General features: G+C 53.2%; 1 pseudogene across 1 annotated transcript in view; it reads right to left on the bottom strand.

Moving 5' to 3' along the window:
- Positions 1-1,254: 1,254 nt before the first annotated feature.
- Positions 1,255-17,466, bottom strand: part of LOC308568838 (phosphofurin acidic cluster sorting protein 2-like) — a 69,591-nt pseudogene continuing 53,379 nt past the window's right edge. The window contains exons 2-6 of the transcript in view: positions 5,982-6,094; positions 5,495-5,605; positions 3,651-3,902; positions 2,398-3,559; positions 1,255-2,317 (exon numbers count right to left, since the gene is read on the bottom strand). The product of the transcript in view is annotated as a phosphofurin acidic cluster sorting protein 2-like (transcript). The remainder of the gene's footprint in view (positions 2,318-2,397; positions 3,560-3,650; positions 3,903-5,494; positions 5,606-5,981; positions 6,095-17,466) is intronic.

Genomic DNA, 17,466 nt, shown 5'->3' on the forward strand with positions numbered 1-17,466 from the left:
CCTGGGACCACAGGCCTCACAGGAGCTGAAGCAAGTGGCTCACCCGCTGCCTAATTCACTAGCTGTCCTGTGTGGTTCTTCTCCTCCCACTGACACTCAACACCCACAGGGTGGGGAGCCCCAGCCAAGCTGCCACTGTGGAGGTTCCACCAGATCAGCAAGCAGGGTGCTCCTCACACCCCCTGTACAGGGCCCTGGTCACCCCTGGGGTTTCTGCTCTGGCTTCACCCAGGACAGGGACCCGAATGGAATCTCCAGTCTCTTTATCACATGAGGAGAGAGCTTAGCCCAAGGCCAAGGAAAATCACAAGTGAGGCAGAGGCTTCAACATGAGGGACAGAAAATGAGCAATTAGCACAGCTACAGCCCCTCTAGCAGACCCCACAGTCCAGGACCCAGAGAGCACCTCCAGGGAGGACCACCCGGGGCCTACAATCACCCTGTGAGGGGTTCACCCCAAGTCAGAGGAACAAACCCTCAGAGAGATGCAGAGACCTGAAGACTCGCAGCAAGCAGGAGGCCGAAACCACTGTGCTGTGGAGGAGCAGGGTGCTCACCTGTAAATAGCTGGTCCCACACCTGCAGGGTGGTAGCAAATGTTCTGTGATAACACAGAGAGGTGGGGATGAAGGTAGGGTCCGGATCAGGAAGGTGGGGTCCAGGTATTCGACGAGTTTGTCCAGCCAGCGTGCCTGGGTGGGCTATACCATACAGGTCCTTTCTCTTCTCCGGTGAGGCTAGAGTTTGTTGGGAACCACGAGTGGGTGCTGCTGGGGCCACTTGGCTGGTTGGACACTGGGCCCAGGGCTGGGCTGACCCACCTCCGTGTTCTGCTCAGGATGCCCTCAGTGGGAGGCCAGACCTTGGCCTCTGGTCGCCCAGTTCTGAGCCTGGGCACACACCAGAGCTGGCTCCCCCAGGAAGCAGAGTCCTGGCTTCTAGAAAGGGCAGGTCCCAGAGGCGAGAACCCTTTTCGCTGGGGGTCAGGGTCATGAGTCCAAAACACACCTTCCCTGATTCCCCAGCTCAGCACTGCCCGCCTGGTATCCCACTTGCCAAAGAGGTCGGGTTAATAAGCAGAGCACTTGGGGGCTCCCAGTGGGGGCCACCCCGTTAGTTTCCAGGTTGTGAGCAGATTCTCACTGAAGATGGTTTCTCTTTGTTTCCAGAGCCTGTCTCTGTAGTGAACTGAAATGTTAGGAGAAAAGCAGCTGGTCCCTCCAGCGCCTGGCCAGGGCAGGGCCAGGGGCAGGGCTAGAAGGTGGACTTGGAGGGTCCGAAGATGCAGATGGGGAAGTGCTTGAGGCGGGAGGACCACTGGGCTGCCAGCTGGAAGGACCTCACGCCTTCTGACTCCACACCGTCACCGCGAAGGGACAGCACGTCCTGCGGGTGCTTGACCATGCAGACCAGGTGGCTGATGCCCTCCACGCTCTGGCTTTTGGCCTCCACGCCCTTGTCCTTGGTTTTCTTGGGCAAAAACATCACTTTCTTCTTTACCTTGGTGACCACTGTCATGGACATGGTGGGTGTGGCTGTGGCCTCACCACTGCTGGGCAGCCTGTTGGCCTGCAGGGCCTGGAAGGTGCACTTGAGCGTGTTTTTGGCAGCGGGCAGGTCTTTCTTGTCGGCGTCTCCCTTCCTGTCTGTGGGCCGGGCGCCGTCCAGTAATCCACCTGCACCCCTTCAGCTTGGCGGGAAAGCCCTGCCTGGCGGGGACAAGCCCAGACTCACTGACCCGGAGGAGGGTGGGTGGCTGAGGCCTCCTTGGACAGCTGGGCGGGTGAAATCATGCTGGAGCCCGAGGGGCCCCCACCATCTGAGTCTCCTGTCACGGCCGAGGATGTGTCCACTCTTCCAACATTTACCACCCCTGGAAGGGAATGAACTTCTGTGGGGACTCCTTGTTGGGGCTCTTCTGCTTGTAGGTGAGCGTGGCCTCCACAATGGGCAGCTGGAGGGCACAGTTGGCCACCGCGATTTACTGTGTGATTCTCGATAGGATGTCCCCCGGGTCCTGCAGGCGCTCAGGACCTCCAGCTTGTGGAGCGGGTGCCCCAGGCCCGGTCTTGTAAGGGGTGACTCTAGAGCTGATCCACGGAGCCCGGGGACCTGGCCACGGGGTGGGAACCCAGAGGGATGACCAGGAGCACATGTAGCCCAGCCAGTGGGGCGTCTTGTGGGACAGCTGCTCCACAGAGAGCCTCAGCACCTGGCTGAAGTGGTGCTGGGCCCCCCACCACGATCTTCACAGGCGGGGGGCTGGGAATTGCAGCTGCAGCCTCTCTGTACCCGGAGACGACGGTGCTGGAGGCTCCTGGACGGGACCCGCGAGCAGGGGCACAGCACGGGCCGGGGAGCCGCTGCAGGACACCCATGGGAACTCCCCTGCCACACGGGGGTGTTGACGATGATGCCCTCGGGCAGCTGGGCGTCGAGATGCGGATGAGGGTCGGCTGGTCGGACACGGTCTTCCTGGGGAACAGCAGCTGGCTCGGTGGGGCCGAGCGGCGCTTCTGGTCCCGGATGTGGGGCTGCTTGTTCTGGGGCCACATCGGCTGCTGCTCCTTCAGGGACGTGCTCAGGCCCTGGCCTCCAGCCTGCGTCCCCTTCGACCTGCTGGAGGGGAAGACAAGTGTCTCGGTCTTGGTGATGCACCCACTGGGCGGCAACTTCTTGGTGAACACATCCAGGGCAGAGGTCTCTACCTCCAGGCTGTCCTCAGGCTGTGGGCCACCGAGTCAGAGACCCTGTCCCTTCACTCTTTGCTGCCCGGGGCCCTCGTTTTCTCCGGCATGACCGCCAGACTTTGAGGCTCCTCCTGCCTCCGGCACTGTGGATGCTCCCCATGTCTGTCTGCAAGCTGGAGTGTGACAGGCCTTTGAAGTATGGCCCGAGCTTGGCTTTGAGGGTGCTGAGGATGCTGTCATGGTCATCATCCTCCATGTCTGGGCCACTGTCACTGGGGTTCTCCAGTGTATCATACAGAAGGTCCTCCTTTACCTTAGGAATGTGCTCCACAGGGTCTTGCTCCGAGTCCAGGACCTCCTCTGACACTTGGACCCTGCGCGGCCTCGCCAGAAATTTTTGTTGGCTGGTCATGGATGTTCTCACTTTCAACCTCTGCTCCTTCTGTGGCTCCCCCCCATGGAAGTCATCCTGGTCCAGGCCTTGCCCCTGCCTGGCAGCATCGCTGGCTTCCTGCTCAGAGGAGAAGCTCTCAGACTCCCCCTCGGAGTACCTGTCGGTAGGCTTGGCCTGGGGGCCCGCCTGCCTGGAGCTGTCCTCGTGGTCGCTGGGCGGGCTGGACAGGGGGTAGATCCAGAGCTCGGCCACCTTGGGGGAGGCCTCCTTGGGGCTGCTGCAGGGGCTCAGCACCTGGCCGCCCTGGGGAGGGCGCTGCATCGCCTGGGCCATGTGGACGGTGCCCTCGGCCAGAGTCTTGTAGCCCAGATACCTGCAGCCCAGGATGATCTGGTTCTTATAGTGCTTCTTCCGCTGCAGTAGGATCTGTAGCTTGTTGCCTTCTCTCTTGAAGAAGTTAGTGGGGGTATTGCAACGAGGTCAGCTCCAGGTCGGTCTCCACTTGTCCACTGGGGGGCAGCACAATCTCGTGGGACCTCAGGATGCTCTTGGAGCCCTGCACCTACCTTCATGGTGATCACCGCAGAGATGAGCTCCTCCAGCCCCCCAAAGACCACCAGCTTTGTTAAGGTCAGGGTGCACAACCTGGGCACACAGGTGGGGCTGGAGAAGTCCACCTCCCGGGGATGGAACGGGTTCAAGGGCACCTGTGTGTTGAGCACCACAGGTACAGCAGCCAAGCCAACAGGGGGTGACAAAGCTGCAGCCAAAGGCACCATACAGGTTCTTTTCCTAGTTGGGGTTGATGGTTTCTCCCCCTGTGGTGGGACAGAGGAGGGACATGCAGTCAGAGGCAGCTCATGAACAGCCGGGTGGGTTGGGGGCTGCAGCTCAGATGGAACCCCCAAGTACTCAGTGATTGGTAGCAAGGAATGGGACAAAAGTGATGGCAGGAGAGTGTGGTCGAAAAGGGGCCGCATGCTGACCTGACTAGCTCAGGGAAGGCCTGCGTGGCGTCCTTGCAAACTCGGAGAACTAAAGTAACCATAAAAGATGGTCTGAAATGAAAACTTTTCAACTAAAAGCAGTCTGTGGGGAGTAGTCATGTCCTAGGCCAGCATCTTCCCTGACAAAGGTCAATCTTTACCTTAACTGAGCCTGTCTGTTGTCTTTTTGCATCTACAATAACGTATCTTTGGAATGTCAAAGTAATTTTCCTTTTTCGAGATCCCTCAAAGCACAGGCACTGCTCTGCAGAGACCACAAATCCCCTCTTTGTTATGCTGTTAATTGCTGACTGTTAACTATCCTATATCCACCGACGTAAAAGAAGTGCGTGTCTATCATTTCACATTCATCCAACCCCACAGGTTTCTCCGCTTTGCTTTCTCCAGCCTCCCTAATCCATCACCCGTGGGTTTCCTGGGACCTGCATGCATGTCTTTGGACTGTCATGTATAAAGAAGGTGCACAGCTGCCATTCTCCTGAGCACTATCTCAACCCCTTGAGATTTTTTTTCCGGGCAATTGTCAACAGTTTGACTCAAACTCACAAAATTCTTCACAGGTTTGAATGTTTCTTAAGTTGATAAGAGAAAAGGTTCTCAGCAGGAAAAGTAGGATTGGAGGTGAGGAATGATGAAACATTAGTATCTTAGATCATTTTCTTAGCAGAGGATGGACAGCTCCTCCCTGTATTAACAGTGTCCCCCTGGGGTTTCTGACAAAACATCCCATTCTAAGATGAGAACACAGAGGCCTCTCCTGGGGCCAGAGCGGTCAGGATATTAGGGCATGTGGGATGTTCAGGGCAGCATCGTTGAAATGCCAACAGAAGGGGATCGCTTCCAGGGCCCACAGCAGTGAAGAGGTGGATCGCCCGCTGTGATAACTGGTCCCCCGCCTGGTGTGTTGTACAGCCCAGGGAGGCCCCAGCTCCTCACTGGAGGGGCCATGAGGATGTGGTCCTTGGGGCAGCAAATGGCAAAGCAAGAGACTTGGTACTATGAGCCGCATGTCCTTTAGGGGAAAGCATCCCTACTAATCACGATGATGTGTGAGACTGGGAGGTGTGGGAGGGTTGTCAGGCCAACATGGACACTTGGGAATGGGCATTAGAAGGGAAAGTCTGTAGAAAAATGCAAAAATACTCTTGACTGAGCATGAAGTGAAATGGTACAAAAGTCTCTCTTCTGATATTCCTAAAAATTTGTGGGCAGTAACTTTGCATCTGGTCTGAAAGAGGCTAGACCATGGGAGTGGGTTGCTGGGAGGAGACAGGGGCCCAGATTCCTTTGGAAATTGGACTCTAGGAGGGATCTCAGGGGAGTAGCAGGGCGGCTTCTGGAACCCGGGCCCCTGTGACTGCAGGGGGCCCTGGAGCTTGGGTGAACTCGGCACCTGCACTCACCCTGAGCCTGTGCTGCGCTCCTGTGGACGTAGGGGGCACCTGGGCCTCCTGCAGGGGGATGGAGCTGAGGTCGCCATCTGTCAGCTCCTGTTGTTTGTCCTGTGTGGAGCTCTGAAGAGACAGTTCCCAGTCACCAGGCAGAAAGCCTCAGAGCCCTGTTTTTGCTGGTTCCAGACCCCTGAGACCCTCCACTCCCAAGACACACACACACACACACACACACACACACCGCGATCTGCTCAGACCTCCCCTGGAAAGGCAAAGGAGTGACAGCCTGAGGGCCTAAGATTCCCACTGGCACAGATCAGAGGCCCTTGGGAAGCCCCTCCCACCTGCTGCCCCGTCCTGGGGTGTGACCGTGACAGGCCCTCTGGGTTATCCAGCGCCCAGCAACCTGTCCCTGCCCCAGCGGGTATGTGGGCTGCACAGGGATGGCTCCCAGAGGCTCCCGGCCTGGATCGGTCCCACCCAGGCTGCCCTGTGTTACCTCCGGCGATCTTCTGGAAAACGGCAGCGACGTCGGGGCTGAGGGTGAACCAGCGTCGGCAGACACTAGAAGAACTGTCTCTGCGGGGTCTCCTGAGGCAGGAGCCCCGATCCCTGGGAAGACGGCAAGGGAACATTTCACACTCTCCAACGTCTCTCCAAGTGAGGTGGCGGTTGGGCTGTTGCTACAAATAGGGTGCCTGGTAACGGGGGTTCCAAGTTCTACTGGGAAGTGACCTCACTTCCTGGGTCAACTTCCCTGGGTCCCCTCATCTAATACCAGCTCTACAGACAGTCCTGGGGGCCACCGACTGCTCACCCCCCTTCTCCATGGAAAACCATACTGTGCCCAGTGCCAGTGACACCTGCACACCCCTCCCCACAGCCCCCTGGAAGGTCTGGGTGCAGCCAGGGCCCCAGAGTTGAGGAGGGAGCCCTGGGCTCAGACTCACACTCATTCCTCCTTCTTCTGGGTCCTGGATCAGTCACTGGGCCCCCAGGGCCTGTCTGCCTCCCGCCTGCAGGGGATTGTTCAGCAGGTGCCGCTTAGGGCTCTCAGGGGCCTGCGGGGTGACTGCTCTAGAGCTGGGGGAGGCTGGCACGGGGAGGCAGTGCCTCCAACCTCTTTTTTCTTCCTGTTATCAGTTCCTCTGTGTCGGCCTTTTTTCCAGTCCCCCCCAAGGTCATTACATCTGGCGTGTTAGCGTGTGTGCTCACGCACATCTGGAGAGTCAGTGCTCTCCTTCTGGATCCAGAACAAAGCAGCCCCCGCACAGGGAGGAGCAGGCAGGAGCTTCCCGATATGTCGGGGTTTCTAATTTCTAAACCAGCTCTGTGGGAGAGCTCGGGGCCTTGGCCTGGAAGGTCTGAACTTTCCTGAACTCTGGACCGTGAATGTCATGTACCCTGGCCGTCCCTGCCTGTCTGGGGGCCTGTTTCCCAGTCACCCAATGAGGGTGCGATTCAGAACTGCATTGGTGTGAGCTCAGCATGCAGGGCCCCCGGCTCCCTGCACCCTGGTGGGCTGTGGACAGAGCTGCACCTCCGTGGTTCCAGATCTGGGCTCCCTTTCAGACAGATATTGGCCCAATTCCCATCGAGGCTGCCGAATGCTCACTGTCTGCCCCATGCCATCTCCATGTCCCATGCCACCTTCATGATTCCACCAGCATGGCCTTTCCAGAGCCCCTGAGAAAACCTGGGTGCAGCCAGGACCCCAGCTTTGAGGACAGATGGCTGGGTTTATCTCAGGCTCTGCATTCTGACCAGTCTGTGATTCTGGGCAAGGCGAGGACCTCTCAGGTCACCGGCTTCTCTCCTCAGTGACTCCCCGTGGTCTTCACCTTCCTGATGTGGTGTGAATGTGTCCCCTCCCCTTAAATGTGGACATCACTAGTGACTCCACAGAAGACAACCAAGTGATCCAACATCACTTCCATGATTTGGTTATGAAAAGGCAGTGCCTACGCGCTTGCTCACCTGACCTGTGTTCTCTGTCTCTCCCTCTGTCTCTGTCTCTCCCTCTGTCTCTGTCTCTCTCTCTCTGTCTCTCACTCTAGGAATAAGCCTCTGTGCTATGAGTTGCTGTCTGGAGAGATCCACGTGGCCTAGCACTGAACGGGACCAACAGACAGAGAGGAAGTCAGGCCTTCAACCCAAACTGAATCCCAAAGGCCCTTCAGGAGGTCAGGCCCTGAGTGACGCAGATCCCGCCTCGGCTGAGGCCTCAGTGAGAGACCCCAGCAGCAGCACCAGCTGAGCCAGGCTGGGTCCCTCGCGACAGAACCCGTGAGCTAATGTGTGTGTTGGTTAAGTCTCTACTGTGGGCAACGCTGCCACACAGCCCTAGATCACTCCTCCTGCACCAGGCCGTGGCCCTGCCCTTCCTCCCTCCCTCCCTTACCTCCTCCCAGCTCCCTCCAGCCACACTGAGCTCCTTTCTGACCCCCTCCCTGTCCAGACACCCTCTGCCTCCAGCGCCTGCACAGCTGTGCCTTCTGCCAGGCTAACTGCCCCTGAGTGTGTGCAGGGCTGGCTCCTCTGGTCCTGCTGCTGGGAATGCAAATGCCACCTCAGTGCAGCCTTTCAGCCCCTCACCCGGAGCCCCCAGCCCTCCTCGTAGCACCTGCTCTGCTTCCACATAGAATTGCTTTTTCCTTTCCCATGTTTTTGTTTTCAGGGTTGTGTCCACCGTCCCTGTGGACTGTGAGCTCCTAGAGGGCAGGGCCCTGTTGGTTTTTCGGCGCCAACCCAGTCTGCGTGCTCAGGGCTCAGTTGCTGAGTGAACAGATAAGCAGGTCCATCCACCACAGATCAGCTGAGTTGTTAGAGCCACACTGACTTTGTCATTTTATTTTTTCTGTACACCATTCAGCTCACATTTATGTCATATATACTTACACAAACACACAGAGATACCTACAATTTTTTTCAAATTGTTTTTTATTTTAAAAAACATTTTCAATTACAGTTTACATTCAATATTATTTTGTATTAGTTTCAGGTGTGCAGTGCAGTGGCCAAGCAGCCTTGCCCTTTACATAGTGACTCCCCTGATGTTTCCAGTACCCACCTGGCACCATGCACTGTGATTTCAATATTATTGACTATATTCCCTGTGCTGTACCTTACACCCCCGTGACTGTTTTGTGCCTGCCAATCTGTACTGTACAATCAATCTGAACTTTTCACTCAGTCCCCCACCCTCTCCCCTCCAGCAACCATTAGTCTGTTCTCCATTCAGATGAGCCTGTTTCTGTTCATTTGTTCATTTATATTGTTCTTTAGATTCCACTTATAAGTGAAATTCTGTGGTATTTATCTTTCTCTGACTGACTTATTTTACTCAGTTTTGAAAATGGTAAGATTTCATTCTTTTTATGGCTGAGTAATATTCCATTGCATGTATGTACCCCAGCTTTTTTACCCACTGGTCTATTGATGGGCCCTGGGGCTGCTTCCATAGCTTGGCTATTGTCAATAATGCTGCAGTGGACACAGGGGTGCATATATTCCTTCTGGTTGGTGCTTTGGGTTTTTTGAATATATACCCAGAAGTGGAATTGCTGGGTCATAAGGCAGTTCCATTTTTAATTTTTTGAGGAAACTCCACACTGTTTTCCACAGTGGCTGCCGCAGTCCGCATTCCCACCAGCAGTGCCCGGGGGCTCCCTTCTCTCCACACCCTCACCAGCACTTGTTTGATGATTTGCTGATGGAGCCATTCTGGCAGGGGTGAGGTGGTACCTCATTGTGGTTTTAATTTGCATCTCTCATCATTAGTGACATTGAGCATCTTTTCCTATGTCTATTGGCCATCGGTATGTCCTCTTAGAGAAGTGCCTATTTAGGTCCTTTGCCCATTTTTAAATTGGATTTCTTGTGTGTGTTTTTGCTATTGAGTTGTGTGAGTTCTGTATATAATTTGGATGTTAACCCCTTATCAGATGTGAGTATCATTGGGGAATATCTTCTCCCATTCAGTGGTTTGCCTTTCATTTCATTGGTGGTTTCCTTTGCTGTGCAAAGACTGTTTAGTTAGATGTAGTCCCATTTGTTTATTTTTTTCCTTTGTTTCCCTTGCCCGAGAAGATATAGCAGAAAAAATATTACTAAGAGAAATGCCCAAGAATTTATTGCCTGTGTTTTCTTCTGGGATTTTTATGGTACCAAGTCTTACATTTAATTGTTTGGCCCATTTCGAGTTTTTCTCCTATGTGGGGCGGGAAGGTGGCTGCTGTCACTCATTCATACGCGTCTGTCACATTTCCCAGCGTCACTGATGTAACAGCCTTCACCCCGCTGGAGGCCCCTGCTTCCTCTGTCCCGTATTAATGGACTATCTAAGTGGGTTGTTTCTGGGCTCTCTGTTCTGTCCCCCGGATCTATATTCTGTTTTATGCCAGTCCCCTGCTGTGACTGCTATGGCCTTGTCGTATCGGTTCGTATCAGCTACTGTGTTTCCTCCAGCTCTGTTCCTCTTTTTCCAGGTTGCTGTGACTATTTGGGGTCTTTGGCTGATCCATGTAAAATTTTGGATTATTTGTTCTAGTTCTGTGAAATACACCCTTGGTATTTTGATGGGAATTGCATTGAATCTAGAGACTGCATTGGGTAGTATGGACGTTTAACATTGTGAATTCTTCCTGTCCAACAACATGGTGTCTGCTTCCATTTTATTTTTATTTTTTTGTCACTGCTTCAATTTCTCTCTTCAGTGTCTTATGATTTTCTGAGCACAGATCTTTTCCCTCCTTGCTTAAATTTATTTCTATGTATTTTGTTATTTTTTTGATGCAATTATGAAAAGGAATGTTTTTCATTTGCCTTCCTGATAGTTCATTATTGGTGTATAAAAATGCAACTGATTCCCAGATATTTATTTTGTATCCTGCTACTTTACTGGATTCAGTTATCAGTTCCAGTAGTTTTTTGGTGGACTCTTTAGGGTTCTCTGTGTACAGTATCATGTCATCTGCAAATAATGACAGTTTTACTTTTGCCTTTCCTATTACAATGCTTTTTATATCTTCTTTTTGTCTGATTGTTTTGGCTCAGACTTCAGAACTATGTGGAATAAGTGTGGTGAAAGTGGGCATCCCTGTCTTGTTCCTGGTGCTTTCAGTATCTCCCCATGAAGGTTTCTCAAAAACTTAAAAATAGGACTACCTTATGATCCAGCAATCCCTGTTCTAGGTATATATCCAAAGGAAATAAAATCAGTACCTCAGGAGATGTCTGCCCTCCCATGTTCACAACAGCCAAGATATGAAAATAACCTGTGTCCACCAACAGATGAACTCATAAAGAAAAGGTGAGATATATACAGAATGGAAAATTACTCAGCCTTTAAAAAGAAAGAAGTCTCATCATTTGTGACAACATAGATGAACCCAGAGGATTATGTTAAGTGAAATAAGCTAAACACAGAAAGACAAATGTATGATCTCATGTGTAGAACCTTAAAAAGTTCAACTCTTCGAGGCAGGGAGTAGAATGGTGGTCACCTGGGGCTAAGTAGTGATGGAAACGGGGAGATGTTGGTTAAGGGGTGCAAAGTTTCAGATACGCAGGACGCATTGTTTCTGGAGATCTAACATGTAGCATAGTCACCGTGGTTAACAATACTGTACTGTATTCTTGAAATTTGTTAGGAGAGTTCATTGTTTTTACTAAAAAATAATGATAACCATGTGAGGTGACAGATATGCTAATTAGCTTGATTATGGTAAACATTTCAGAATATATACGTATATCAAAACATGATGTTGTAGAAGTAAAGAAATAGTTTTCATTTATCAGATACACCTCAATAAAGCTGAAAAATATTCCAAATAAGTAGCTGAGGTTGGTGTGGCAGCTGACATTTAGACTTTAGCTTCACATATTTCATTTCCTTGATCCGAGGTCTCTGAACAGAAGTAGGAAAAGAGAGGAAACCAAAACCCAACCCCAGAAAGCAGTGACTCTTCCCAATTCCTCCACTTCTCCGTATCCCTTGGTTTCCTTTCAAAGTTAAAACCATCATTAGAATTTATATGTGTATACAACTTATAGTTCCCCGCCCATTGCCCCATCCTCCCAGAACAGTCCAGTGGGTGGCAGAACAGGCATTTTTTTTATTCCCATTGTATAGATGAGAAGACCAGGGCTCCTTCGGCTAAATGCCTCCCGGGTCCCAGAGCTAGGTGAGCCAGGACTTGAACTCGAGCTTTGATACCAAGCCCTGGAACAAGGAGGTCCTGTAGCCAGGTTGCTCCCGACTCTGACACCCCCAAGCCTCAGGCCTTGGTGCAGGCGTTCTTGGGTAACCGTCGTGGTAGGGCCCCTTCTTTGCATCCTAGAAAGGGGTGTTGCTTGCCACCTGGGAGAGTGGGAGAAGCGGCCTGATGTTCTCTCGGGCTAGGGAGGTGCTCCTGGCCTGTCACCCCAAGGGTACCACGAGGTGCCTGGTCCATAATCTGGGGGTTCCACCCACACCCCATCTGTACTCTCCATCCACCTGCTCAGGATAAACCGGCCCTGCGCCTGAGGAAGGTGTGTGCAGCTCTGACTCGAGTCTCCCAGGGGTTCAGCAGCGCAGGGCCGCACCTGAGCAGCAGGTCTCCGTGTGATCTCCTCTCACAAGCAGCAGCAGCAACGCCAGGGCCGCCTTAGCAAAGCCAGGCCTCAGGCTCTGCCCCACGATACTGAGTCAGAGCCTCCAGGCAGGCCCCACCCCCAGAGCCACAGCTCCACACGCCTCCAGGTCATTCTCCTGCCTGCTGATGTGTGAGAACTGCTGATCTAGGCATCTCGTCCCCCTAAGTCATGGGGAGGAGAGAAAGGGACCCTCCGTCATTGCTCTTCTCTGGCTCACCAACCCCCTGCCTCTTCCACCTGCAGCCCCAGCCGCCCACCTTTAAGCCCGGCACCCCAGCCCTCAGTGTGCCCACACCCTTCCTCCGAGGCTGCCAGCATCTCTCTGGGCAGTGCTGCAGTCTTGCCTTGAGTCCTGCCCTCTGCCCCTCCACCCTCGGCCAGACGTCCCAGGACTTCCCCCACCCTGCCCAGGAGAACTGGGACCCCTGGCCTGGGGCTGGAGGGGCTTCAGTCCACTTCAGGCTCTCCCACCAACCACGCCACTTTCTCCTGACTATTTAAGGACAAACTCACCTTCCAAGCAAAGAATTGATTTTCTTCTGAAGACCCCACATTGTGGTTTACAAGAGACGTATGTGTTCCTCCTATTAATGCGACTGATCCTACTTGTGAAATAACGACCTGGCCTCACACCACAGCAGCATTTACGGCTTCCCGGACCTATTTTCACATCACAGAGCCAGTTCTTAGCTGACTGTGCCTCTGAGTCACCCAGATGGCCCTGAATCTCATTTCTTTCCTGATGGGGAAGGGATGCAGTTCACCCCATCAGTGGGACGGCCACAGCATAAGGAGCTCAAGCCCAACCTTGCTGCCTCGGGAGATGAAGCCGAGCTTCATTCCAGCCCCATCAGCACTTACTGGAAGGAACAGGGAAAGCAGACACAGGGAGTCCAGGAGGGTGCTGGTCCCACATCCCCGAGCTTTCCTGGAGTAATCTACAAACACAGGGAATCTGTGGCACGTGTAGCCCAGGCTCCAGGGCCCCTTTGGCAGGCATGGCACATGGATTCCTGCTCAAAACCACTCTCCTGCATGGTTTTCAGCTCTGCATACCACCAGGACCTCCCTCCCCACCCAGCTGACACAAGCTGCAGGTGGGGCTGGCCTCTTGCCAGCAGGGGGGGGAACCCCAACCATACCAATGCCTCCCTTGGGGGAACATCAAAGCTACCATTGGGTGCCCTACCCAATATGCCTGTGCCAAAGTTAGAGCTTGGAGGGGTGCACACACGTGCACACACACACACACAAGACCCCCAATGTTCTCTCTGTCAAGTGGCAGTCAATGCAGTAATTAGAAACTGGGGTGCAATACTCAGATGGGCCTATGTTCCAGGTCCAGTCCTGCCATTCTTATCTGAACCCCCAGGATGCTGCTTTCTCTGCATCTCCATTTCCTCATGTTTTCTAGGAACAGTAATAATAATACCTACTTCAGAGTCACCAGTCCACAGCAAGACTCAATAAAAAAGGGTAGGCATGATTTTTTTTTGTTATTATTATTTTATTATTGGCAAGGGCCACAAGATGGGAGGGTAACCCAATTGAAGAGTTATAGGAAAAGAACCCTCACTCCTAAAACAGCCTGACCTGCATCCTGAGCTGTCCCAGTGGTGAGCTGAGCTGACCGATCACACTGTCACCCAGGGTGTGGGTAGCCGAGGGGCATGTCCATGGCAGGGGTTGATTTCCTGTGCCAGTGGCTCTGCTGCAACCCCTTAAGCACAGAGACCCCCCCCCCCCCCCGAATCCCAGGCTGGGTCTGGAGAGCCAAGGATGCACCAGTCAATAGCAGGACTTGGAGAGAAGCAAGGTCTAATACCTTCCCAAGACTCTTGCCTTGGGCTTTGCAAGGCCCTATGAGCAACCCCTCATCCCCACCCATGCTCCCACCTCACTCGCCAGGCCCTTGCCTTTAACTTCATGCCCTCAAAACTCTTTAGGTTGCAAGTGATCAAACAATCTGACTCACGATGTTTTAGGTAAAAGAAGGAATGTACAAGCTTATATAACTAAAGTTCAGAAACAAAGCTGGCTGCAGGCATGGCTGGATACAGGAACTCAAAAATATATTATTCTGTACTAATTACTTATTAATACACTTGTGTTCCAGTCAATGTCCTTAGCACGTGAACAAAACCCCTGCCCTCGTGGAGACTAAGATGCATAAAGAATGTGCATTCTTGCCCCATCTCTATGAGTGCGCAGAGCCAAATACTCCCTCATGGCCACAAGTGGCTGTAACGGCAGCTCTTAAGGTTATACCCTTCCAGGTTCAAAGCCATCAGAAAAGGTGAGTCGCCCAAAAAGTCCTTGGAACACTGATTAGACATCCAGGGCTCAAGCTCCCTCTCCTGAACCACTGACTGGGACCAGGGGAACGGGACGTGGTGGTTGGCCCCCACCTTGGTCTCATCATCTGAAGGGAAATAGATGGTGGGAAGCAAAGAGCAAATGTCTTCTGTCTTTCCCTGTCCAGGGTCTCCTTGCTGGGGGCTCACTCTTCTCTCAAGATGTAACCAGGCTCTCCTGATAAGCTGAGCAGGCTGAGTTGTGTTCTCCTTTCTCCCTGGTGTCCTCTCAAAGGTAAAACAATAAAAATGCAAACATGTACACAATCTACAGATTACACATGAATTTCACAGAGATACTGGTGTGTCTTCAATCCAAGACCCTCAAAAAAACCCTGCGATGTGGTAGGTGCTATGGGCTGAATGTTTGTGATGCCCCCAGATTCATACATTAAAGCCCTAATCCCCAAAGTGGTGGTATTTGGAGATGGTTCCTTCAGGCTGTAACTATGGTTAGATGAGGTCATGAGGGTGGGGCCCCCCATGATGGCCTTAGTGCCTTTATAGAAAGAGACACCCACCCCACATGCATGCACAGAGGCCAAGTGAGGACACAGTGAGGAGGTGGCGGGCGGCAGGCCAGGGAGAATGCCCTCACCGGGACTCAAGCGTGCCTGGCACCCAGATCTTGGACTTTCCGTCTCCAGAACCATGAGAAAATACATTTCTGTTGTTTAAACCACCCAGTCGATTTAGTTATGACAGCTTGACTTGACAGAGAAAGTAGGGCAGAATTTAACCCCTTGTTGTCCCAACCCCCCTCCCCCCAGGACCATCTGGAAGGGAAACAGGGAGGACTTTGAGGGACGGCCTCCCTGCATATGTACCTGGAGGAGGAAGGCTGATGGAAGGGGAGGCAGGCGAGGGCACTGGGTAGGGTCGCCCATGCCCATGCCTCACTTGACACCATGCTGCCTTGGACCCTCAGTGCAGAAACTGGAACCTTGAACCTAAGGAAAGATTCTTTCCTCTCCCCAGGTTCAGCATTTGAGTGAGACCAGATGACAGCTTGGGAGAAAGAGGGCTGACTTAGGAGTCAGGACTCCACTTTGCCCCCTACTTGCTGGGGGTCACTGCAGGTACCTTCCCCTCTCTGGGCCTCAGTCTCCACATCTGTAAAATGAGGGTGTTGATTCCAAGATCCCTTCCAGCTCTAACATGCGGGTCTTCACCTTGGAGAAGATAAAGAGCTAAAATGACAGGGAGAATGCCCAGGGTATGTGGCTCTTGTGGGGAGGTGGAGCCCCGACAGCTCCAGGGAGACCAGCATCCACTTGTCCCCTGAAGACTTCCCAGCCCAGTTCGGGTCCAGCTGCTGCTAGAATTTCAGATGCTTAGTCATACTTTTTTGAGTAAATATCATGGTAAAAAGACATGACATTTCCGGGGCCAGTCTTCAGCATTAATAAAAGATTCCAAGAACAGGGTGACCTTTTCACAGAGGATTTGTAAATGCCAAAAGCTACATAAAACCTCTCTTTGCGAGGCAGACAGGATTGTCACAGCTCAGCGTGTATTCCGTCACATGTGAGGCTGGCCCTGGTTTCTCCCAGTTCCATGTGCTGTCTGAGGGGAGGAGGGGGCAGGAGGAAGAGCAGAGGACGGCAGGGCCAGCCTGGGAAGCAGTGTGGGGGCTACAGGACTCGCAGCCACTCAGCAGGCCCCTTGAGGATGAGGCACCTAGGCCAGCACTGCAAGACTGCCTGGGTCCTGTCTGTTCAGGCCAAGGGAAGGGTGGCGGCCCCTTCCAGTAACCAGCCCACACAGTGAGGAGTTCCAGACAGGGTCTGAGTGGCTGGCCAACCCCACGGGAGTCCCAGGCTGGCCTCCCCCAACGTGAGCAAGAGCCCCAGTGGCCCTCCCTGCTGGCCGTCCCCCAGCCGTGTTTCACAGACCCGGGAAGGCAGGTAAGCAGCAGGGTGTATGGAAAGGACACGGCCTTGGGACCAGACTCACCTCATTCCAGCCTGGGCTCTTTCCAAGGCTGCTTCCTCCTATCGAAAAGGGACCTGCGTCTTCAGGGTTCCATGATGGGGCCATGGCATCGCAGGGACCAGAAGGAGACGTTCCCATTGTGGTGCCAGTCTGTCCTTCAGTCTCTCATACCCACAGGTTTCTGTGTACGGGGCAGGTGGGGGGGCTCAGAGCACTTTCAGAGGTGGCTTCTGCTCCTCAAGCCAGAGAGCTGTGTCACACCCTCCCCTCAGCTGCAGGGACCTGGGGGGAGAGACTCCCCTGAGAGGGGAAACCTCTGTGTGGGGCTGTCCTTGTCACATCAGTGATGACCGGATGTCATCTCCATTGCTACCTCTGCTGGGATGTAAGCTTGACGCGCTGCTTTTGGCTGCTCCTTTGCTGGGTTCACTGCGTAATGGTGCTTGACAGTCCTAATTTTCTTTTAAAGTGACACGCATTGTAGCAGAGGAAGTAATAACACACACCAGTGACATGCAATTGTCCAGTTAGTGAGGACAGAGTGGATTTCAGGGCCCAGCTCAAGTGCCTCACTCGTGAAGGATTTTAAACGTCTAGAATCTGGGAGGTCTGCAAAGAGCTTTGCGATGCAACAATCGCGTTTTCAGGGCTGTTGCTAACGGGCAAGGCCGTGTGCTGAGCAGTAGACAATCCCACCTAGAGAAGCTCGGGCCCTGCCCCTTACGAGCCCCACGGTAATGAAAGATGAGTCCTTAGAACAGCCCTGTCAATTAAGTCACATGAAACGGAAGCTCAGAGAGGGTAAGAAATTTGCCCCAAGTCACACAGCCCCACGTGAAAGAATGAGAGTAGAGCTCAGGTTTTTGCCTGTTTGCCCACTTCTCTTTAGCCCACCCCCTGCAGGTGAGCCCCAGCCGATTCCCAGCCTTTCTCAGGTGGGATGGGACAGTCTTAACAAAGCTGAGCTCTGAAATTCTCAGCTCTTCCTGACTCTAGTTATGCCAGTCGAGCTCATTTCCTCTTTTAATGGGCAGGGATGTTCCTAGATTCTGCTGG

This window comes from Miniopterus schreibersii (assembly GCF_964146895.1).
Source record: "Miniopterus schreibersii genome assembly, chromosome: 16".
Lineage (NCBI taxonomy): Eukaryota > Metazoa > Chordata > Mammalia > Chiroptera > Miniopteridae > Miniopterus > Miniopterus schreibersii.